Below are 24,536 nucleotides of genomic sequence, written 5' to 3'. Positions count from 1 at the left end.
GAGCCCAGCGCACTTATGCCTCCCTTGTCCAGAAACACGATTTTACTGCACACTCCAAAAACAGTACTCTTCCCAGGGCAAGATGCCAGATGTTCTCTGATGCCCGTGCTCCCTTCCTACTCTTGCCCAGCTCGTTGTTGTAACGTGCACATGCCGTCCTGGAATTCAGTGCACAGTGAAAGCAATCGCAAAAGTCCAGCAGCTGCTGACTCCCAAACACAAGGCGCTGGCTATGTTCTTGCTACTCGACGACTCAACGCAGCCCTTCATTTCTGCAGTTGCCATCGAGGTCTCTGCATGTCGGAGACTGAGAGGACGAGCACGAGTTTCCCACGAGGGGCTGCATCAGGAGGAATTCAAAACTCAGGGAATTTGCCCTGGAACACCTTCCATAAGGATGCTAGAAAAGAATTGAAGAGGCAGGCGAGCGGCCACCACCGTCCTCTAGCAGTCCTTAGGGTGCGCGCAGAAGCCCGGTGCTCTGCGGCTTCGTTCTTCGCCCTCGTGCAAGCTACCGCTCTGTCCGGCTCCCGGAGCAGGAGAAGCGGCTGCTTCGCGCACACAACAGCGGAGCGGCAGCCCTACGCTCCGAAGCGCTTCTTCAGCCGAAAGACGCCGGCCACCGGCGCTTGGCTTCGGACAGCTCCGGAGAGCCGTAGTGTGCGTCTGCAACTAGACTGCATCATAGCGAAAAGCTTTGGCAGTGTGTCTCGCAGGGAGATAGCTTAGGAGCGCAGCGCACTTATGCCTCCCTTGTCCAGAAACACGATTTTACTGCACACTCCAAAAACAGTACTCTTCGAGGGCAATATATAAGCTGCTTTCTGACGGCCGTGATCTTTCGATTACTCTTGCGCAGCTCGTTGTTTTAACGTGCACGTGCCGTCCTGGAATTCAGTGCACAGTGAAAGCAATCGCAAAAGTCCAGCAGCTGCTGACTCCCAAACACAAGGCGCTGGCTATGTTCTTGCTTCTCCACACTTCAACAGAGTCCTTCATTTCTGCAGCTGCCATCGAGTTTTCTGCATCTCGAGCCTTCTGGGACGAGCACCAATTTCCCAGGAGGGGCTGCATCAGGACGAAGTCAAAACCCAGGAAAGTTGTCTCGGAACACCTTCAATAAAGCATGCCAGCAGTGCATTGAAAAGGCAGGTAGCTTTAGCCACCGTCGTCTAGCAGTCGCAAGGCTGTGCACACAATGTCGTCTGCCTGCGGCAACGTTCTTCGCCCTCGTGCAAGCTACCGCTCTGTTCGGCTCCCGGAGCAGGAGAAGCGGCTGCTTCGCGCACACAACAGCGGAGCGGCAGCCCTTCGCTCCGAAGCGCTGCTTCAGCCGAAAGACGCCGGCCACCGGCGCTTGGCTTCGGACAGCTCCGGAGAGACGTAGTGTGCGTCTGCACTAGACTGCATCATAGCGAAAAGCTTTGGCAGTGTGTCTCGCAGGGAGATAGCTTAGGAGCGCAGCGCACTTATGCCTCCCTTGTCCAGAAACACGATTTTACTGCACACTCCAAAAACAGTACTCTTCCCAGGGCAATATGCCAGATGTTCTCTGATGCCCGTGCCCCCTTCCTACTCTTGCCCAGCTCGTTGTTGTAACGTGCACATGCCGTCCTGGCATTCAGTGCACAGTGAAAGCAATCGCAAAAGTCCAGCAGCTGCTGACTCCCAAACACAAGGCGCTGGCTATGTTCTTGCTACTCGACGACTCAACGCAGCCCTTCATTTCTGCAGTTGCCATCGAGGTCTCTGCATGTCGGAGACTGAGAGGACGAGCACGAGTTTCCCACGAGGGGCTGCATCAGGAGGAATTCAAAACTCAGCGAATTTGCCCTGGAACACCTTCCATAAGGATGCTAGAATAGAATTGAAGAGGCAGGCGAGCGGCCACCACCGTCCTCTAGCAGTCCTTAGGGTGCGCGCAGAAGCCCGGTGCTCTGCGGCTTCGTTCTTCGCCCTCGTGCAAGCTACCGCTCTGTCCGGCTCCCGGAGCAGGAGAAGCGGCTGCTTCGCGCACACAACAGCGGAGCGGCAGCCCTACGCTCCGAAGCGCTGCTTCAGCCGAAAGACGCCGGCCACCGGCGCTTGGCTTCGGACAGCTCCGGAGAGCCGTAGTGTGCGTCTGCACTAGACTGAATCATAGCGAAAAGCTTTGGCAGTGTGTCTCGCAGGGAGATAGCTTAGGAGCGCAGCGCACTTATGCCTCCCTTGTCCAGAAACACGATTTTACTGCACACTCCAAAAACAGTACTCTTCCCAGGGCAATATATAAGCTGCTTTCTGACGGCCGTGATCTTTCGATTACTCTTGCGCAGCTCGTTGTTGCAGAGTGCACGTGCCTTCCTGGAATTCAGTGCACAGTGAAAGCAATCGCAAAAGTCCAGCAGCTGCTGACTCCCAAACACAAGGCGCTGTCTACGTTCTTGCTTCTCCACACTTCAACAGAGTCCTTCATTTCTGCAGCTGCCATCGAGTTTTCTGCATCTCGAGCCTTCTGGGACGAGCACCAATTTCCCAGGAGGGGCTGCATCAGGACGAAGTCAAAACCCAGGAAAGTTGTCTCGGAACACCTTCAATAAAGCATGCCAGCAGTGCATTGAAAAGGCAGGGAGCTTTAGCCACCGTCGTCTAGCAGTCGCAAGGCTGTGCACACAATGTCGTCTCCCTGCGGCAACGTTCTTCGCCCTCATACAAGCTACCGCTCTGTCCGGCTCCCGGAGCAGGAGAAGCGGCTGCTTCGCGCACACAGCAACGGAGCGGCAGCCGTACGCTCCGAAGCGCTGCTTCAGCCGAAAGACGCCGGCCACCGGCACTTGGCTTCGGACAGCTCCGGAGAGCCGTAGTGTGCGTGTGCAACTAGACTGCATCATAGCGAAAAGCTTTGGCAGTGTGTCTCGCAGGGAGATAGCTTAGGAGCGCAGCGCACTTATGCCTCCCTTGTCCAGAAACACGATTTTACTGCACACTCCAAAAACAGTACTCTTCCCAGGGCAATATGCCAGATGCTCTCTGATGCCCGTGCTCCCTTCCTACTCTTGCCCAGCTCGTTGTTTTAACGTGCACATGCCGTCCTGGAATTCAGTGCACAGTGAAAGCAATCGCAAAAGTCCAGCAGCTGCTGACTCCCAAACACAAGGCGCTGGCTATGTTCTTGCTTCTCGACAACTCAACGCAGCCCTTCATTTCTGCAGTTGCCATCGAGGTCTCTGCATGTCGGAGACTCAGAGGACGAGCACGAGTTTCCCAGGAGGGGCTGCATCAGGAGGAATTCAAAACTCCAGAAAATTGTCCTGGAACACCTTCCATAAGGATGCTAGAAGGGAATTGAAGAGGCAGGCGAGCGGCCACCTGGGTCCTCTAGCAGTCCTTCGGGTGTGCGCAAAAGCCCGGTGCTCTTCGGCTTCGTTCTTCGCCCCCGTACAAGCTACCGCTCTGTCCGGCTCCCGGAGCAGGAGAAGCGGCTGCTTCGCGCACACAACAGCGGAGCGGCAGCCCTACGCTCCGAAGCGCTGCTTCAGCCGAAAGACGCCGGCCACCGGCGCTTGGCTTCGGACAGCTCCGGAGAGACGTAGTGTGCGTCTGCACTAGACTGAATCATAGCGAAAAGCTTTGGCAGTGTGTCTCGCAGAGAGATAGCTTAGGAGCGCAGCGCACTTATGCCTCCCTTGTCCAGAAACACGGATTTGCTGCACACTCCAAAAACACTGCTCTTTCCATGGTACTATGTAAGCTGCTGTCTGACGCCCGTTCTCTTCTGCCCACTCTTGCTCAGCTGGTTGTTGCAGCGTGCACGTGCCTTCCTGGCATTAAGAGCACAGTGAAAGCAATCGCAAAAGTCCAGCAGCTGCTGACTCCCAAACACAAGGCGCTGGCTTTGTTCTTGCTTCACCACACTTCAACAGAGTCCTTCATTTCTGCAGCTGCCATCGAATTTTCTGCATCTCGAGCCTTCTGGGACGAGCACCAATTTCCCACGAGGGGCTGCATCAGGACGAAGTCAAAACCCAGGAAAGTTGTCTCGGAACACCTTCAATAAAGCATGCCAGCAGTGCATTGAAAAGGCAGGGAGCTTTAGCCACCGTCCTCTAGCAGTCGCAAGGCTGTGCACACAAAGTCGTCTGCCTGCGGCAACGTTCTTCGCCCTCGTGCAAGCTACCGCTCTGTCCGGCTCCCGGAGCAGGAGAAGCGGCTGCTTCGCGCACACAGCAGCGGAGCGGCAGCCGTAGGCTCCGAAGCGCTGCTTCAGCCGAAAGACGCCGGCCACCGGCGCTTGGCTTCGGACAGCTCCGGAGAGCCGTAGTGTGCGTCTGCACTAGACTGCATCCTAGCGAAAAGCTTTGGCATTGTGTCTCGCAGAGAGATAGCTTAGGAGCGCAGCGCACTTATGCCTCCCTTGTCCAGAAACACGATTTTACTGCACACTCCAAAAACAGTACTCTTCCCAGGGCAAGATGCCAGATGTTCTCTGATGCCCGTGCTCCCTTCCTACTCTTGCCCAGCTCGTTGTTGTAACGTGCATATGCCGTCCTGGAATTCAGTGCACAGTGAAAGCAATCGCAAAAGTCCAGCAGCTGCTGACTCCCAAACACAAGGCGCTGTCTACGTTCTTGCTTCTCCACACTTCAACAGAGTCCTTCATTTCTGCAGCTGCCATCGAGTTTTCTGCATCTCGAGCCTTCTGGGACGAGCACCAATTTCCCAGGAGGGGCTGCATCAGGACGAAGTCAAAACCCAGGAAAGTTGTCTCGGAACACCTTCAATAAAGCATGCCAGCAGTGCATTGAAAAGGCAGGGAGCTTTAGCCACCGTCGTCTAGCAGTCGCAAGGCTGTGCACACAATGTCGTCTCCCTGCGGCTTCGTTCTTCGCCCTCGTACAAGCTACCGCTCTGTCCGGCTCCCGGAGCAGGAGAAGCGGCTGCTTCGCACACACAGCATCGAAGCGGCAGCCGTACGCTCCGAAGCGCTGCTTCAGCCGAAAGACGCCGGCCACCGGCGCTTGGCTTCGGACAGCTCCGGAGAGCCGTAGTGTGCGTCTGCACTAGACTGCATCCTAGCGAAAAGCTTTGGCAGTGTGTCTCGCAGGGAGATAGCTTAGGAGCGCAGCGCACTTATGCCTCCCTTGTCCAGAAACACGATTTTACAGCACACGCTAAAAACACTGCCCTTTCCAGGGCAAGATGCCAGATGCTCTCTGATGGCCGTGCTCTCTCCCTGCTCTTGCCCAGCTCGTTGTTTTAACGTGCACATGCCGTCCTGGCATTAAGAGCACAGTGAAAGCAATCGCAAAAGTCCAGCAGCTGCTGACTCCCAAACACAAGGCGCTTGTCTACGTTCTTGCTTCTCGACAACTCAACACAGCCCTTCATTTCTGCAGCTGCCATCGAGTTTTCTGTATCTCGAGCCTTCTGGGACGAGCACCAATTTCCCAAGAGGGGCTGCATCAGGACGAAGTCAAAACCCAGGAAAGTTGTCTCGGAACACCTTCAATAAAGCATGCCAGCAGTGCATTGAAAAGGCAGGTAGCTTTAGCCACCGTCCTCTAGCAGTCGCAAGGCTGTGCACACAATGTCGTCTCCCTGCGGCAACGTTCTTCGCCCTCGTACAAGCTACCGCTCTGTCCGGCTCCCGGAGCAGGAGAAGCGGCTGCTTCGCGCACACAACAGCGGAGCGGCAGCCGTACGCTCCGAAGCGCTGCTTCAGCCGAAAGACGCCGGCCACCGGCGCTTGGCTTCGGACAGCAGCCGAGAGCCGTAGTGTGCGTCTGCACTAGACTGCATCCTAGCAAAAAGCTTTGGCAGTGTGTCTCGCAGGGAGATAGCTTAGGAGCGCAGCGCACTTATGCCTCCCTTGCCCAGAAACACGATTTTATTGCAAACTCCAAAAACATTGCTCTTTCCAGGGCAATATATAAGCTGTTTTCTGACGGCCGTGATCTTTCGATTACTCTTGCCCAGCTCGTTGTTTCAGCGTGCACGTGCCGTCCTGGCATTCAGTGCACAGTGAAAGCAATCGCAGAAGTCCAGCAGCTGCTGACTCCCAAACACCAGGCGCTGTCTACGTTCTTGCTTCTCCACACTTCAACAGAGTCCCTCATTTCTGCAGCTGCCATCGAGTTTTCTGCATCTCGAGCCTTCTGGGACGAGCACCAATTTCCCAGGAGGGGCTGCATCAGGACGAAGTCAAAACCCAGGAAAGTTGTCTCGGAACACCTTCAATAAAGCATGCCAGCAGTGCATTGAAAAGGCAGGGAGCTTTAGCCACCGTCGTCTAGCAGTCGCAAGGCTGTGCACACAATGTCGTCTTCCTGCGGCAACGTTCTTCGCCCTCGTACAATCTACCGCTCTGTCCGGCTCCCGGAGCAGGAGAAGCGGCTGCTTCGCGCACCAAACAGCGGAGCGGCAGCCGTACGCTCCGAAGCGCTGCTTCAGCCGAAAGACGCCGGCCACCGGCGCTTGGCTTCGGACAGCTCCGGATAGCCGTAGTGTGCGTCTACACTAGACTGCATCCTAGCGAAAAGCTTTGGCAGTGTGTCTCGCAGGGAGATAGCTTAGGAGCGCAGCGCACTTATGCCTCCCTTGTCCAGAAACACGATTTTATTGCAAACTCCAAAAACATTGCTCTTTCCAAGGCAATATATAAGCTGTTTTCTGACGGCCGTGATCTTTCGATTACTCTTGCCCAGCTCGTTGTTTTAACGTGCACATGCCGTCCTGGCATTCAGTGCACAGTGAAAGCAATCGCAAAAGTCCAGCAGCTGCTGACTCCCAAACACAAGGCACTGGCTATGTTCTTGCTTCTCGACAACTCAACGCAGCCCTTCATTTCTGCAGCTGCCATCGAGGTCTCTGCATGTCGGAGACTCAGAGGACGAGCACGAGTTTCCCAGGAGGGGCTGCATCAGGAGGAATTCTAAACTCAGGGAATTTGTCCTGGAACACCTTCCATAAGGATGCTAGAAGGGAATTGAAGAGGCAGGCGAGCGGCCACCACCGTCCTCTAGCAGTCCTTAGGGTGTGCGCAGAAGCCCGGTGCTCTGCGGCAACGTTCTTCGCCCCCGTACAAGCTACCGCTCTGTCCGGCTCCCGGAGCAGGTGAAGCGGCTGCTTCACGCACACAGCAGCGGAGCGGCAGCCGTACGCTCCGAAGCGCTGCTTCAGCCGAAAGTCGCCGGCCACCGGCGCTTAGCTTCGGACAGCAGCCGAGAGCCGTAGTGTGCGTCTGCACTAGACTGCATCCTAGCGAAAAGCTTTGGCAGTGTGTCTCGCAGGGAGATAGCTTAGGAGCGCAGCGCACTTATGCCTCCCTTGTCCAGAAACACGATTTTATTGCAAACTCCAAAAACATTGCTCTTTCCAGGGCAATATATAAGCTGTTTTCTGACGGCCGTGATCTTTCGATTACTCTTGCCCAGCTCGTTGTTTCAGCGTGCACGTGCCGTCCTGGCATTCAGTGCACAGTGAAAGCAATCGCAAAAGTCCAGCAGCTGCTGACTCCCAAACACAAGGCGCTGTCTACGTTCTTGCTTCTCCACACTTCAACAGAGTCCTTCATTTCTGCAGCTGCCATCGAGTTTTCTGCATCTCGAGCCTTCTGGGACGAGCACCAATTTCCCAAGAGGGGCTGCATCAGGACGAAGTCAAAACCCAGGAAAGTTGTCTCGGAACACCTTCAATAAAGCATGCCAGCAGTGCATTGAAAAGGCAGGGAGCTTTAGCCACAGTCCTCTAGCAGTCGCAAGGCTGTGCACACAATGTCGTCTCCCTGCGGCAACGTTCTTCGCCCTCGTACAAGCTACCGCTCTGTCCGGCTCCCGGAGCAGGAGAAGCGGCTGCTTCGCGCACACAACAGCGGAGCGGCAGCCGTACGCTCCGAAGCGCTGCTTCAGCCGAAAGACGCCGGCCACCGGCGCTTCGCTTCGGACAGCTCCGGAGAGCCGTAGTGTGCGTCTGCACTAGACTGCATCATAGCGAAAAGCTTTGGCAGTGTGTCTCGCAGGGAGATAGCTTAGGAGCGCAGCGCACTTATGCCTCCCTTGCCCAGAAACACGATTTTACAGCACACACTAAAAACACTGCCCTTTCCAGGGCAAGATGCCAGATGCTCTCTGATGGCCGTGCTCTCTCCCTGCTCTTGCCCAGCTCGTTGTTTTAACGTGCACATGACGTCCTGGCATTTAGAGCACAGTGAAAGCAATCGCAAAAGTCCAGCAGCTGCTGACTCCCAAACACAAGGCGCTGTCTACGTTCTTGCTTCTCCACACTTCAACAGAGTCCTTCATTTCTGCAGCTGCCATCGAGTTTTCTGCATCTCGAGCCTTCTGGGACGAGCACCAATTTCCCAGGAGGGGCTGCATCAGGACGAAGTCAAAACCCAGGAAAGTTGTCTCGGAACACCTTCAATAAAGCATGCCAGCAGTGCATTGAAAAGGCAGGGAGCTTTAGCCACCGTCCTCCAGAATTGCCAAGGCTGTGCACACAATGTCGTCTCCCTGCGGCAACGTTCTTCGCCCTCGTACAAGCTACCGCTCTGTCCGGCTCCCGGAGCAGGAGAAGCGGCTGCTTCGCGCACACAGCAGCGGAGCGGCAGCCGTACGCTCCGAAGCGCTGCTTCAGCCGAAAGACGCCGGCCACCGGCGCTTCGCTTCGGACAGCACCGGAGAGCCGTAGTGTACGTCTGCACTAGACTGCATCATAGCGAAAAGCTTTGACAGTGTGTCTCGCAGGGAGATAGCTTAGGAGCGCAGCGCACTTATGCCTCCCTTGTCCAGAAACACGGATTTGCTGCACACTCCAAAAACACTGCTCTTTCCATGGTACTATGTAAGCTGCTGTCTGACGCCCGTTCTCTTCTGCCCACTCTTGCCCAGCTGGTTGTTGCAGCGTGCACGTGCCTTCCTGGCATTAAGAGCACAGTGAAAGCAATCGCAAAAGTCCAGCAGCTGCTGACTCCCAAACACAAGGCGCTGTCTACGTTCTTGCTTCTCCACACTTCAACAGAGTCCTTCATTTCTGCAGCTGCCATCGAGTTTTCTGCATCTCGAGCCTTCTGGGACGAGCACCAATTTCCCAGGAGGGGCTGCATCAGGACGAAGTCAAAACCCAGGAAAGTTGTCTCGGAACACCTTCAATAAAGCATGCCAGCAGTGCATTGAAAAGGCAGGGAGCTTTAGCCACCGTCCTCCAGAATTGCCAAGGCTGTGCACACAATGTCGTCTCCCTGCGGCAACGTTCTTCGCCCTCGTACAAGCTACCGCTCTGTCCGGCTCCCGGAGCAGGAGAAGCGGCTGTTTCGCGCACACAGCAGCGGAGCGGCAGCCGTACGCTCCGAAGCGCTGCTTCAGCCGAAAGACGCCGGCCACCGGCGCTTCGCTTCGGACAGCACCGGAGAGCCGTAGTGTACGTCTGCACTAGACTGCATCATAGCGAAAAGCTTTGACAGTGTGTCTCGCAGGGAGATACCTTAGGAGCGCAGCGCACTTATGCCTCCCTTGTCCAGAAACACGGATTTGCTGCACACTCCAAAAACACTGCTCTTTCCATGGTACTATGTAAGCTGGTGTCTGACGCCCGTTCTCTTCTGCCCACTCTTGCCCAGCTGGTTGTTGCAGCGTGCACGTGCCTTCCTGGCATTAAGAGCACAGTGAAAGCAATCGCAAAAGTCCAGCAGCTGCTGACTCCCAAACACAAGGCGCTGTCTACGTTCTTGCTTCTCCACACTTCAACAGAGTCCTTCATTTCTGCAGCTGCCATCGAGTTTTCTGCATCTCGAGCCTTCTGGGACGAGCACCAATTTCCCAGGAGGGGCTGCATCAGGACGAAGTCAAAACCCAGGAAAGTTGTCTCGGAACACCTTCAATAAAGCATGCCAGCAGTGCATTGAAAAGGCAGGGAGCTTTAGCCACCGTCCTCCAGAATTGCCAAGGCTGTGCACACAATGTCGTCTCCCTGCGGCAACGTTCTTCGCCCTCGTACAAGCTACCGCTCTGTCCGGCTCCCGGAGCAGGAGAAGCGGCTGCTTCGCGCACACAGCAGCGGAGCGGCAGCCGTACGCTCCGAAGCGCTGCTTCAGCCGAAAGACGCCGGCCACCGGCGCTTCGCTTCGGACAGCACCGGAGAGCCGTAGTGTACGTCTGCACTAGACTGCATCATAGCGAAAAGCTTTGACAGTGTGTCTCGCAGGGAGATAGCTTAGGAGCGCAGCGCACTTATGCCTCCCTTGTCCAGAAACACGGATTTGCTGCACACTCCAAAAACACTGCTCTTTCCATGGTACTATGTAAGCTGCTGTCTGACGCCCGTTCTCTCCTGCCCACTCTTGCCCAGCTGGTTGTTGCAGCGTGCACGTGCCTTCCTGGCATTAAGAGCACAGTGAAAGCAATCGCAAAAGTCCAGCAGCTGCTGACTCCCAAACACAAGGCGCTGTCTACGTTCTTGCTTCTCCACACTTCAACAGAGTCCTTCATTTCTGCAGCTGCCATCGAGTTTTCTGCATCTCGAGCCTTCTGGGACGAGCACCAATTTCCCAGGAGGGGCTGCATCAGGACGAAGTCAAAACCCAGGAAAGTTGTCTCGGAACACCTTCAACAAAGCATGCCAGCAGTGCATTGAAAAGGCAGGGAGCTTTAGCCACCGTCCTCCAGAATTGCCAAGGCTGTGCACACAATGTCGTCTCCCTGCGGCAACGTTCTTCGCCCTCGTACAAGCTACCGCTCTGTCCGGCTCCCGGAGCAGGAGAAGCGGCTGCTTCGCGCACACAGCAGCGGAGCGGCAGCCGTACGCTCCGAAGCGCTGCTTCAGCCGAAAGACGCCGGCCACCGGCGCTTCGCTTCGGACAGCACCGGAGAGCCGTAGTGTACGTCTGCACTAGACTGCATCATAGCGAAAAGCTTTGACAGTGTGTCTCGCAGGGAGATAGCTTAGGAGCGCAGCGCACTTATGCCTCCCTTGTCCAGAAACACGGATTTGCTGCACACTCCAAAAACACTGCTCTTTCCATGGTACTATGTAAGCTGCTGTCTGACGCCCGTTCTCTTCTGCCCACTCTTGCCCAGCTGGTTGTTGCAGCGTGCACGTGCCTTCCTGGCATTAAGAGCACAGTGAAAGCAATCGCAAAAGTCCAGCAGCTGCTGACTCCCAAACACAAGGCGCTGTCTACGTTCTTGCTTCTCCACACTTCAACAGAGTCCTTCATTTCTGCAGCTGCCATCGAGTTTTCTGCATCTCGAGCCTTCTGGGACGAGCACCAATTTCCCAGGAGGGGCTGCATCAGGACGAAGTCAAAACCCAGGAAAGTTGTCTCGGAACACCTTCAACAAAGCATGCCAGCAGTGTATTGAAAAGGCAGGGAGCTTTAGCCACCGTCCTCTAGCAGTCGCAAGGCTGTGCACACAATGTCGTCTCCCTGCGGCAACGTTCTTCGCCCTCGTACAAGCTACCGCTCTGTCCGGCTCCCGGAGCAGGAGAAGCGGCTGCTTCGCGCACACAGCAGCGGAGTGGCAGCCGTACGCTCCGAAGCGCTGCTTCAGCCGAAAGACGCCGGCCACCGGCGCTTCGCTTCGGACAGCACCGGAGAGCCGTAGTGTACGTCTGCACTAGACTGCATCATAGCGAAAAGCTTTGACAGTGTGTCTCGCAGGGAGATAGCTTAGGAGCGCAGCGCGCTTATGCCTCCCTTGTCCAGAAACACGGATTTGCTGCACACTCCAAAAACACTGCTCTTTCCATGGTACTATGTAAGCTGCTGTCTGACGCCCGTTCTCTTCTGCCCACTCTTGCCCAGCTGGTTGTTGCAGCGTGCACGTGCCTTCCTGGCATTAAGAGCACAGTGAAAGCAATCGCAAAAGTCCAGCAGCTGCTGACTCCCAAACACAAGGCGCTGTCTACGTTCTTGCTTCTCCACACTTCAACAGAGTCCTTCATTTCTGCAGCTGCCATTGAGTTTTCTGCATCTCGAGCCTTCTGGGACGAGCACCAATTTCCCAGGAGGGGCTGCATCAGGACGAAGTCAAAACCCAGGAAAGTTGTCTCGGAACACCTTCAACAAAGCATGCCAGCAGTGCATTGAAAAGGCAGGGAGCTTTAGCCACCGTCCTCTAGCAGTCGCAAGGCTGTGCACACAATGTCGTCTTCCTGCGGCAACGTTCTTCGCCCTCGTACAATCTACCGCTCTGTCCGGCTCCCGGAGCAGGAGAAGCGGCTGCTTCGCGCACACAACAGCGGAGTGGCAGCCGTACGCTCCGAAGCGCTGCTTCAGCCGAAAGACGCCGGCCACCGGCGCTTGGCTTCGGACAGCTCCGGAGAGCCGTAGTGTGCGTCTGCACTAGACTGCATCCTAGCGAAAAGCTTTGGCAGTGTGTCTCGCAGGGAGATAGCTTAGGAGTGCAGCGCACTTATGCCTCCCTTGTCCAGAAACACGATTTTATTGCAAACTCCAAAAACATTGCTCTTTCCAAGGCAATATATAAGCTGTTTTCTGACGGCCGTGATCTTTCGATTACTCTTGCCCAGCTCGTTGTTTTAACGTGCACATGCCGTCCTGGCATTCAGTGCACAGTGAAAGCAATTGCAAAAGTCCAGCAGCTGCTGACTCCCAAACACAAGGCGCTGGCTATGTTCTTGCTTCTCGACAACTCAACGCAGCCCTTCATTTCTGCAGTTGCCATCGAGGTCTCTGCATGTCGGAGACTCAGAGGACGAGCACGAGTTTCCCAGGAGGGGCTGCATCAGGAGGAATTCTAAACTCAGGGAATTTGTCCTGGAACACCTTCCATAAGGATGCTAGAAAGGAATTGAAGAGGCAGGCGAGCGGCCACCACCGTCCTCTAGCAGTCCTTAGGGTGTGCGCAGAAGCCCGGTGCTCTGCGGCTTCGTTCTTCGCCCCCGTACAAGCTACCGCTCTGTCCGGCTCCCGGAGCAGGAGAAGCGGCTGCTTCGCGCACACAACAGCGGAGCGGCAGCCCTACGCTCCGAAGCGCTGCTTCAGCCGAAAGACGCCGGCCACCGGCGCTTGGCTTCGGACAGCACCGGAGAGCCGTAGTGTGCGTCTGCACTAGACTGCATCCTAGCGAAAAGCTTTGGCAGTGTGTCTCGCAGAGAGATAGCTTAGGAGCGCAGCGCACTTATGACTCCCTGGCCCAGAAACACGATTTTATTGCAAACTCCAAAAACATTGCTCTTTCCAGGGCAATATATAAGCTGTTTTCTGACGGCCGTGATCTTTCGATTACTCTTGCCCAGCTCGTTGTTTCAGCGTGCACGTGCCGTCCTGGCATTCAGTGCACAGTGAAAGCAATCGCAAAAGTCCAGCAGCTGCTGACTCCCAAACACAAGGCGCTGTCTACGTTCTTGCTTCTCCACACTTCAACAGAGTCCTTCATTTCTGCAGCTGCCATCGAGTTTTCTGCATCTCGAGCCTTCTGGGACGAGCACCAATTTCCCAGGAGGGGCTGCATCAGGACGAAGTCAAAACCCAGGAAAGTTGTCTCGGAACACCTTCAATAAAGCATGCCAGCAGTGCATTGAAAAGGCAGGGAGCTTTAGCCACCGTCCTCCAGAATTGCCAAGGCTGTGCACACAATGTCGTCTCCCTGCGGCAACGTTCTTCACCCTCGTACAAGCTACCGCTCTGTCCGGCTCCCGAAGCAGGAGAAGCGGCTGCTTCGCGCACACAACAGCGGAGCGGCAGCCCTACGCTCCGAAGCGCTGCTTCAGCCGAAAGACGCCGGCCACCGGCGCTTGGCTTCGGACAGCTCCGGAGAGCCGTAGTGTGCGTCTGCACTAGACTGCATCATAGCGAAAAGCTTTGGCAGTGTGTCTCGCAGGGAGATAGCTTAGGAGCGCAGCGCACTTATGCCTCCCTTGTCCAGAAACACGGATTTGCTGCACACTCCAAAAACACTGCTCTTTCCATGGTACTATGTAAGCTGCTGTCTGACGCCCGTTCTCTTCTGCCCACTCTTGCCCAGCTGGTTGTTGCAGCGTGCACGTGCCTTCCTGGCATTAAGAGCACAGTGAAAGCAATCGCAAAAGTCCAGCAGCTGCTGACTCCCAAACACAAGGCGCTTGTCTACGTTCTTGCTTCTCGACAACTCAACGCAGCCCTTCATTTCTGCAGCTGCCATCGAGTTTTCTGCATCTCGAGCCTTCTGGGACGAGCACCAATTTCCCAGGAGGGGCTGCATCAGGACGAAGTCAAAACCCAGGAAAGTTGTCTCGGAACACCTTCAATAAAGCATGCCAGCAGTGCATTGAAAAGGCAGGGAGCTTTAGCCACCGTCGTCTAGCAGTCGCAAGGCTGTGCACACAATGTCGTCTCCCTGCGGCAACGTTCTTCGCCCTCGTACAAGCTACCGCTCTGTCCGGCTCCCGGAGCAGGAGAAGCGGCTGCTTCGCGCACACAGCAACGGAGCGGCAGCCCTACACTCCGAAGCGCTGCTTCAGCCGAAAGACGCCGGCCACCGGCGCTTGGCTTCGGACAGCTCCGGAGAGCCGTAGTGTGCGTCTGCAACTAGACTGCATCATAGCGAAAAGCTTTGGCAGTGTGTCTCGCAGGGAGATAGCTTAGGAGCGCAGCACACTTATGCCTCCCTTGTCCAGAAACACGATTTTACTGCACACTCCAAAAACAGTACTCTTCCCAGGGCAAGATGCCAGATGTTCTCTGATGCCCGTGCTCCCTTCCTACTCTTGCCCAGCTCGTTGTTGTAATGTGCACATGCCGTCCTGGAATTCAGTGCACAGTGAAAGCAATCGCAAAAGTCCAGCAGCTGCTGACTCCCAAACACAAGGTGCTGGCTATGTTCTTGCTACTCGACGACTCAACGCAGCCCTTCATTTCTGCAGTTGCCATCGAGGTCTCTGCATGTCGGAGACTGAGAGGACGAGCACGAGTTTCCCACGAGGGGCTGCATCAGGAGGAATTCAAAACTCAGCGAATTTGCCCTGGAACACCTTCCATAAGGATGCTAGAAAAGAATTGAAGAGGCAGGCGAGCGGCCACCACGGTCCTCTAGTAGTCCTTAGGGTGCGCGCAGAAGCCCGGTGCTCTGCGGCTTCGTTCTTCGCCCTCGTGCAAGCTACCGCTCTGTCCGGCTCCCGGAGCAGGAGAAGCGGCTGCTTCGCGCACACAGCAGCGGAGCGGCAGCCCTACGCTCCGAAGCGCTGCTTCAGCCGAAAGACGCCGGCCACCGGCGCTTGGCTTCGGACAGCTCCGGAGAGCCGTAGTGTGCGTCTGCAACTAGACTGCATCATAGCGAAAAGCTTTGGCAGTGTGTCTCGCAGGGAGATAGCTTAGGAGCGCAGCGCACTTATGCCTCCCTTGTCCAGAAACACGATTTTACTGCACACTCCAAAAACAGTACTCTTCCCAGGGCAATATACAAGCTGCTTTCTGATGGCCGTGATCTTTCGATTACTCTTGCGCAGCTCGTTGTTTTAACGTGCACGTGCCGTCCTGGCATTCAGTGCACAGTGAAAGCAATCGCAAAAGTCCAGCAGCTGCTGACTCCCAAACACAAGGCGCTGGCTTTGTTCTTGCTTCACCACACTTCAACAGAGTCCTTCATTTCTGCAGGTGCCATCGAGTTTTCTGCATCTCGAGCCTTCTGGGACGAGCACCAATTTCCCAGGAGGGGCTGCATCAGGACGAAGTCAAAACCCAGGAAAGTTGTCTCGGAACACCTTCAATAAAGCATGCCAGCAGTGCATTGAAAAGGCAGGGAGCTTTAGCCACCGTCGTCTAGCAGTCGCAAGGCTGTGCACACAATGTCGTCTGCCTGCGGCAACGTTCTTCGCCCTCGTGCAAGCTACCGCTCTGTCCGGCTCCCGGAGCAGGAGAAGCGGCTGCTTCGCGCACACAACAGCGGAGCGGCAGCCGTACGCTCCGAAGCGCTGCTTCAGCCGAAAGACGCCGGCCACCGGCGCTTGGCTTCGGACAGCTCCGGAGAGCTGTAGTGTGCGTGTGCAACTAGACTGCATCATAGCGAAAAGCTTTGGCAGTGTGTCTCGCAGGGAGATAGCTTAGGAGCGCAGCGCACTTATGCCTCCCTTGTCCAGAAACACGGATTTGCTGCACACTCCAAAAACACTGCTCTTTCCATGGTACTATGTAAGCTGCTGTCTGACGCCCGTTCTCTTCTGCCCACTCTTGCCCAGCTGGTTGTTGCAGCGTGCACGTGCCTTCCTGGCATTAAGAGCACAGTGAAAGCAATCGCAAAAGTCCAGCAGCTGCTGACTCCCAAACACAAGGCGCTTGTCTACGTTCTTGCTTCTCGACAACTCAACGCAGCCCTTCATTTCTGCAGCTGCCATCGAGTTTTCTGCATCTCGAGCCTTCTGGGACGAGCACCAATTTCCCAGGAGGGGCTGCATCAGGACGAAGTCAAAACCCAGGAAAGTTGTCTCGGAACACCTTCAATAAAGCATGCCAGCAGTGCATTGAAAAGGCAGGGAGCTTTAGCCACCGTCGTCTAGCAGTCGCAAGGCTGTGCACACAATGTCGTCTGCCTGCGGCAACGTTCTTCGCCCTCGTGCAAGCTACCGCTCTGTCCGGCTTCCGGAGCAGGAGAAGCGGCTGCTTCGCGCACACAACAGCGGGGCGGCAGCCCTTCGCTCCGAAGCGCTGCTTCAGCCGAAAGACGCCGGCCACCGGCGCTTGGCTTCGGACAGCTCCGGAGAGCCGTAGTGTGCGTCTGCACTAGACTGCATGATAGCGAAAAGCTTTGGCATTGTGTCTCGCAGGGAGATAGCTTAGGAGCGCAGCGCACTTATGCCTCCCTTGTCCAGAAACACGATTTTACTGCACACTCCAAAAACAGTACTCTTCCCAGGGCAATATGCCAGATGCTCTCTGATGCCCGTGCTCCCTTCCTACTCTTGCCCAGCTCGTTGTTGTAACGTGCACATGCCGTCCTGGAATTCAGTGCACAGTGAAAGCAATCGCAAAAGTCCAGCAGCTGCTGACTCCCAAACACAAGGCGCTGGCTATGTTCTTGCTACTCGACGACTCAACGCAGCCCTTCATTTCTGCAGTTGCCATCGAGGTCTCTGCATGTCGGAGACTGAGAGGACGAGCACGAGTTTCCCACGAGGGGCTGCATCAGGAGGAATTCAAAACTCAGGGAATTTGCCCTGGAACACCTTCCATAAGGATGCTAGAATGGAATTGAAGAGGCAGGCGAGCGGCCACCACCGTCCTCTAGCAGTCCTTAGGGTGCGCGCAGAAGCCCGGTGCTCTGCGGCTTCGTTCTTCGCCCTCGTGCAAGCTACCGCTCTGTCCGGCTCCCGGAGCAGGAGAAGCGGCTGCTTCGCGCACACAACAGCGGAGCGGCAGCCCTACGCTCCGAAGCGCTGCTTCAGCCGAAAGACGCCGGCCACCGGCGCTTGGCTTCGGACAGCTCCGGAGAGCCGTAGTGTGCGTCTGCAACTAGACTGCATCATAGCGAAAAGCTTTGGCAGTGTGTCTCGCAGGGAGATAGCTTAGGAGCGCAGCGCACTTATGCCTCCCTTGTCCAGAAACACGATTTTACTGCACACTCCAAAAACAGTACTCTTCCCAGGGCAATATATAAGCTGCTTTCTGACGGCCGTGATCTTTCGATTACTCTTGCGCAGCTCGTTGTTGCAGAGTGCACGTGCCTTCCTGGAATTCAGTGCACAGTGAAAGCAATCGCAAAAGTCCAGCAGCTGCTGACTCCCAAACACAAGGCGCTGGCTATGTTCTTGCTTCTCGACAACTCAACGCAGCCGTTCATTTCTGCAGTTGCCATCGAGGTCTCTGCATGTCGGAGACTGAGAGGACGAGCACGAGTTTCCCAGGAGGGGCTGCATCAGGAGGAATTCAAAACTCCAGAAAATTGTCCTGGAACACCTTCCATAAGGATGCTAGAAGGGAATTGAAGAGGCAGGCGAGCGGCCACCTGGGTCCTCTAGCAGTCCTTCGGGTGTGCGCAAAAGCCCGGTGCTCTTCGGCTTCGTTCTTCGCCCCCGTACAAGCTACCGCTCTGTCCGGCTCCCGGAGCAGGAGAAGCGGCTGCTTCGCGCACACAACAGCGGAGCGGCAGCCCTACGCTCCGAAGCGCTGCTTCAGCCGAAAGACGCCGGCCACCGGCGCTTCGCTTCGGACAGCTCCGGAGAGCCGTAGTGTGCGTCTGCAACTAGACTGCATCATAGCGAAAAGCTTTGGCAGTGTGTCTCGCAGGGAGATAGCTTAGGAGCGCAGCGCACTTATGCCTCCCTTGTCCAGAAACACGATTTTACTGCACACTCCAAAAACAGTACTCTTCGAGGGCAATATATAAGCTGCTTTCTGACGGCCGTGATCTTTCGATTACTCTTGCGCAGCTCGTTGTTTTAACGTGCACGTGCCGTCCTGGAATTCAGTGCACAGTGAAAGCAATCGCAAAAGTCCAGCAGCTGCTGACTCCCAAACACAAGGCGCTGGCTATGTTCTTGCTTCTCCACACTTCAACAGAGTCCTTCATTTCTGCAGCTGCCATCGAGTTTTCTGCATCTCGAGCCTTCTGGGACGAGCACCAATTTCCCAGGAGGGGCTGCATCAGGACGAAGTCAAAACCCAGGAAAGTTGTCTCGGAACACCTTCAATAAAGCATGCCAGCAGTGCATTGAAAAGGCAGGTAGCTTTAGCCACCGTCGTCTAGCAGTCGCAAGGCTGTGCACACAATGTCGTCTGCCTGCGGCAACGTTCTTCGCCCTCGTGCAAGCTACCGCTCTGTTCGGCTCCCGGAGCAGGAGAAGCGGCTGCTTCGCGCACACAACAGCGGAGCGGCAGCCCTTCGCTCCGAAGCGCTGCTTCAGCCGAAAGACGCCGGCCACCGGCGCTTGGCTTCGGACAGCTCCGGAGAGACGTAGTGTGCGTCTGCACTAGACTGCATCATAGCGAAAAGCTTTGGCAGTGTGTCTCGCAGGGAGATAGCTTAGGAGCGCAGCGCACTTATGCCTCCCTTGTCCAGAAACACGATTTTACTGCACACTCCAAAAACAGTACTCTTCCCAGGGCAATATGCCAGATGTTCTCTGATGCCCGTGCCCCCTTCCTACTCTTGCCCAGCTCGTTGTTGTAACGTGCACATGCCGTCCTGGCATTCAGTGCACAGTGAAAGCAATCGCAAAAGTCCAGCAGCTGCTGACTCCCAAACACAAGGCGCTGGCTATGTTCTTGCTACTCGACGACTCAACGCAGCCCTTCATTTCTGCAGTTGCCATCGAGGTCTCTGCATGTCGGAGACTGAGAGGACGAGCACGAGTTTCCCACGAGGGGCTGCATCAGGAGGAATTCAAAACTCAGCGAATTTGTCCTGGAACACCTTCCATAAGGATGCTAGAATAGAATTGAAGAGGCAGGCGAGCGGCCACCACCGTCCTCTAGCAGTCCTTAGGGTGCGCGCAGAAGCCCGGTGCTCTGCGGCTTCGTTCTTCGCCCTCGTGCAAGCTACCGCTCTGTCCGGCTCCCGGAGCAGGAGAAGCGGCTGCTTCGCGCACACAACAGCGGAGCGGCAGCCCTACGCTCCGAAGCGCTGCTTCAGCCGAAAGACGCCGGCCACCGGCGCTTGGCTTCGGACAGCTCCGGAGAGCCGTAGTGTGCGTCTGCACTAGACTGAATCATAGCGAAAAGCTTTGGCAGTGTGTCTCGCAGGGAGATAGCTTAGGAGCGCAGCGCACTTATGCCTCCCTTGTCCAGAAACACGATTTTACTGCACACTCCAAAAACAGTACTCTTCCCAGGGCAATATATAAGCTGCTTTCTGACGGCCGTGATCTTTCGATTACTCTTGCGCAGCTCGTTGTTGCAGAGTGCACGTGCCTTCCTGGAATTCAGTGCACAGTGAAAGCAATCGCAAAAGTCCAGCAGCTGCTGACTCCCAAACACAAGGCGCTGTCTACGTTCTTGCTTCTCCACACTTCAACAGAGTCCTTCATTTCTGCAGCTGCCATCGAGTTTTCTGCATCTCGAGCCTTCTGGGACGAGCACCAATTTCCCAGGAGGGGCTGCATCAGGACGAAGTCAAAACCCAGGAAAGTTGTCTCGGAACACCTTCAATAAAGCATGCCAGCAGTGCATTGAAAAGGCAGGGAGCTTTAGCCACCGTCGTCTAGCAGTCGCAAGGCTGTGCACACAATGTCGTCTCCCTGCGGCAACGTTCTTCGCCCTCGTACAAGCTACCGCTCTGTCCGGCTCCCGGAGCAGGAGAAGTGGCTGCTTCGCGCACACAGCAACGGAGCGGCAGCCGTACGCTCCGAAGCGCTGCTTCACCCGAAAGACGCCGGCCACCGGCGCTTGGCTTCGGACAGCTCCGGAGAGCCGTAGTGTGCGTGTGCAACTAGACTGCATCATAGCGAAAAGCTTTGGCAGTGTGTCTCGCAGGGAGATAGCTTAGGAGCGCAGCGCACTTATGCCTCCCTTGTCCAGAAACACGATTTTACTGCACACTCCAAAAACAGTACTCTTCCCAGGGCAATATGCCAGATGCTCTCTGATGCCCGTGCTCCCTTCCTACTCTTGCCCAGCTCGTTGTTTTAACGTGCACATGCCGTCCTGGAATTCAGTGCACAGTGAAAGCAATCGCAAAAGTCCAGCAGCTGCTGACTCCCAAACACAAGGCGCTGGCTATGTTCTTGCTTCTCGACAACTCAACGCAGCCCTTCATTTCTGCAGTTGCCATCGAGGTCTCTGCATGTCGGAGACTCAGAGGACGAGCACGAGTTTCCCAGGAGGGGCTGCATCAGGAGGAATTCAAAACTCCAGAAAATTGTCCTGGAACACCTTCCATAAGGATGCTAGAAGGGAATTGAAGAGGCAGGCGAGCGGCCACCTGGGTCCTCTAGCAGTCCTTCGGGTGTGCGCAAAAGCCCGGTGCTCTTCGGCTTCGTTCTTCGCCCCCGTACAAGCTACCGCTCTGTCCGGCTCCCGGAGCAGGAGAAGCGGCTGCTTCGCGCACACAACAGCGGAGCGGCAGCCCTACGCTCCGAAGCGCTGCTTCAGCCGAAAGACGCCGGCCACCGGCGCTTGGCTTCGGACAGCTCCGGAGAGACGTAGTGTGCGTCTGCACTAGACTGAATCATAGCGAAAAGCTTTGGCAGTGTGTCTCGCAGAGAGATAGCTTAGGAGCGCAGCGCACTTATGCCTCCCTTGTCCAGAAACACGGATTTGCTGCACACTCCAAAAACACTGCTCTTTCCATGGTACTATGTAAGCTGCTGTCTGACGCCCGTTCTCTTCTGCCCACTCTTGCTCAGCTGGTTGTTGCAGCGTGCACGTGCCTTCCTGGCATTAAGAGCACAGTGAAAGCAATCGCAAAAGTCCAGCAGCTGCTGACTCCCAAACACAAGGCGCTGGCTTTGTTCTTGCTTCACCACACTTCAACAGAGTCCTTCATTTCTGCAGCTGCCATCGAGTTTTCTGCATCTCGAGCCTTCTGGGACGAGCACCAATTTCCCACGAGGGGCTGCATCAGGACGAAGTCAAAACCCAGGAAAGTTGTCTCGGAACACCTTCAATAAAGCATGCCAGCAGTGCATTGAAAAGGCAGGGAGCTTTAGCCACCGTCGTCTAGCAGTCGCAAGGCTGTGCACACAAAGTCGTCTGCCTGCGGCAACGTTCTTCGCCCTCGTACAAGCTACCGCTCTGTCCGGCTCCCGGAGCAGGAGAAGCGGCTGCTTCGCGCACACAGCAACGGAGCGGCAGCCGTACGCTCCGAAGCGCTGCTTCAGCCGAAAGACGCCGGCCACCGGCGCTTGGCTTCGGACAGCTCCGGAGAGCCGTAGTGTGCGTGTGCAACTAGACTGCATCATAGCGAAAAGCTTTGGCAGTGTGTCTCGCAGGGAGATAGCTTAGGAGCGCAGCGCACTTATGCCTCCCTTGTCCAGAAACACGATTTTACTGCACACTCCAAAAACAGTACTCTTCCCAGGGCAAGATGCCAGATGTTCTCTGATGCCCGTGCTCCCTTCCTACTCTTGCCCAGCTCGTTGTTGTAACGTGCATATGCCGTCCTGGAATTCAGTGCACAGTGAAAGCAATCGCAAAAGTCCAGCAGCTGCTGACTCCCAAACACAAGGCGCTGGCTATGTTCTTGCTACTCGACGACTCAACGCAGCCCTTCATTTCTGCAGTTGCCATCGAGGTCTCTGCATGTCGGAGACTGAGAGGACGAGCACGAGTTTCCCACGAGGGGCTGCATCAGGAGGAATTCAAAACTCAGGGAATTTGCCCTGGAACACCTTCCATAAGGATGCTAGAAAAGAATTGAAGAGGCAGGCGAGCGGCCACCACCGTCCTCTAGCAGTCCTTAGGGTGCGCGCAGAAGCCCGGTGCTCTGCGGCTTCGTTCTTCGCCCTCGTGCAAGCTACCGCTCTGTCCGGCTCCCGGAGCAGGAGAAGCGGCTGCTTCGCGCACACAACAGCGGAGCGGCAGCCCTACGCTCCGAAGCGCTTCTTCAGCCGAAAGACGCCGGCCACCGGCGCTTCGCTTCGGACAGCTCCGGAGAGCCGTAGTGTGCGTCTGCAACTAGACTGCATCATAGCGAAAAGCTTTGGCAGTGTGTCTCGCAGGGAGATAGCTTAGGAGCGCAGCGCACTTATGCCTCCCTTGTCCAGAAACACGATTTTACTGCACACTCCAAAAACAGTACTCTTCGAGGGCAATATATAAGCTGCTTTCTGACGGCCGTGATCTTTCGATTACTCTTGCGCAGCTCGTTGTTTTAACGTGCACGTGCCGTCCTGGAATTCAGTGCACAGTGAAAGCAATCGCAAAAGTCCAGCAGCTGCTGACTCCCAAACACAAGGCGCTGGCTATGTTCTTGCTTCTCCACACTTCAACAGAGTCCTTCATTTCTGCAGCTGCCATCGAGTTTTCTGCATCTCGAGCCTTCTGGGACGAGCACCAATTTCCCAGGAGGGGCTGCATCAGGACGAAGTCAAAACCCAGGAAAGTTGTCTCGGAACACCTTCAATAAAGCATGCCAGCAGTGCATTGAAAAGGCAGGTAGCTTTAGCCACCGTCGTCTAGCAGTCGCAAGGCTGTGCACACAATGTCGTCTGCCTGCGGCAACGTTCTTCGCCCTCGTGCAAGCTACCGCTCTGTTCGGCTCCCGGAGCAGGAGAAGCGGCTGCTTCGCGCACACAACAGCGGAGCGGCAGCCCTTCGCTCCGAAGCGCTGCTTCAGCCGAAAGACGCCGGCCACCGGCGCTTGGCTTCGGACAGCTCCGGAGAGACGTAGTGTGCGTCTGCACTAGACTGCATCATAGCGAAAAGCTTTGGCAGTGTGTCTCGCAGGGAGATAGCTTAGGAGCGCAGCGCACTTATGCCTCCCTTGTCCAGAAACACGATTTTACTGCACACTCCAAAAACAGTACTCTTCCCAGGGCAATATGCCAGATGTTCTCTGATGCCCGTGCCCCCTTCCTACTCTTGCCCAGCTCGTTGTTGTAACGTGCACATGCCGTCCTGGCATTCAGTGCACAGTGAAAGCAATCGCAAAAGTCCAGCAGCTGCTGACTCCCAAACACAAGGCGCTGGCTATGTTCTTGCTACTCGACGACTCAACGCAGCCCTTCATTTCTGCAGTTGCCATCGAGGTCTCTGCATGTCGGAGACTGAGAGGACGAGCACGAGTTTCCCACGAGGGGCTGCATCAGGAGGAATTCAAAACTCAGCGAATTTGTCCTGGAACACCTTCCATAAGGATGCTAGAATAGAATTGAAGAGGCAGGCGAGCGGCCACCACCGTCCTCTAGCAGTCCTTAGGGTGCGCGCAGAAGCCCGGTGCTCTGCGGCTTCGTTCTTCGCCCTCGTGCAAGCTACCGCTCTGTCCGGCTCCCGGAGCAGGAGAAGCGGCTGCTTCGCGCACACAACAGCGGAGCGGCAGCCCTACGCTCCGAAGCGCTGCTTCAGCCGAAAGACGCCGGCCACCGGCGCTTGGCTTCGGACAGCTCCGGAGAGCCGTAGTGTGCGTCTGCACTAGACTGAATCATAGCGAAAAGCTTTGGCAGTGTGTCTCGCAGGGAGATAGCTTAGGAGCGCAGCGCACTTATGCCTCCCTTGTCCAGAAACACGATTTTACTGCACACTCCAAAAACAGTACTCTTCCCAGGGCAATATATAAGCTGCTTTCTGACGGCCGTGATCTTTCGATTACTCTTGCGCAGCTCGTTGTTGCAGAGTGCACGTGCCTTCCTGGAATTCAGTGCACAGTGAAAGCAATCGCAAAAGTCCAGCAGCTGCTGACTCCCAAACACAAGGCGCTGTCTACGTTCTTGCTTCTCCACACTTCAACAGAGTCCTTCATTTCTGCAGCTGCCATCGAGTTTTCTGCATCTCGAGCCTTCTGGGACGAGCACCAATTTCCCAGGAGGGGCTGCATCAGGACGAAGTCAAAACCCAGGAAAGTTGTCTCGGAACACCTTCAATAAAGCATGCCAGCAGTGCATTGAAAAGGCAGGGAGCTTTAGCCACCGTCGTCTAGCAGTCGCAAGGCTGTGCACACAATGTCGTCTCCCTGCGGCAACGTTCTTCGCCC

The sequence above is a fragment of the Lonchura striata genome, chromosome 8 (assembly GCF_050655825.1).
Source record: "Lonchura striata isolate lonStrDom1 chromosome 8, ASM5065582v1, whole genome shotgun sequence".
Taxonomy (NCBI): Eukaryota; Metazoa; Chordata; class Aves; order Passeriformes; family Estrildidae; genus Lonchura; species Lonchura striata.
This window is presented reverse-complemented; position numbering follows the sequence as displayed.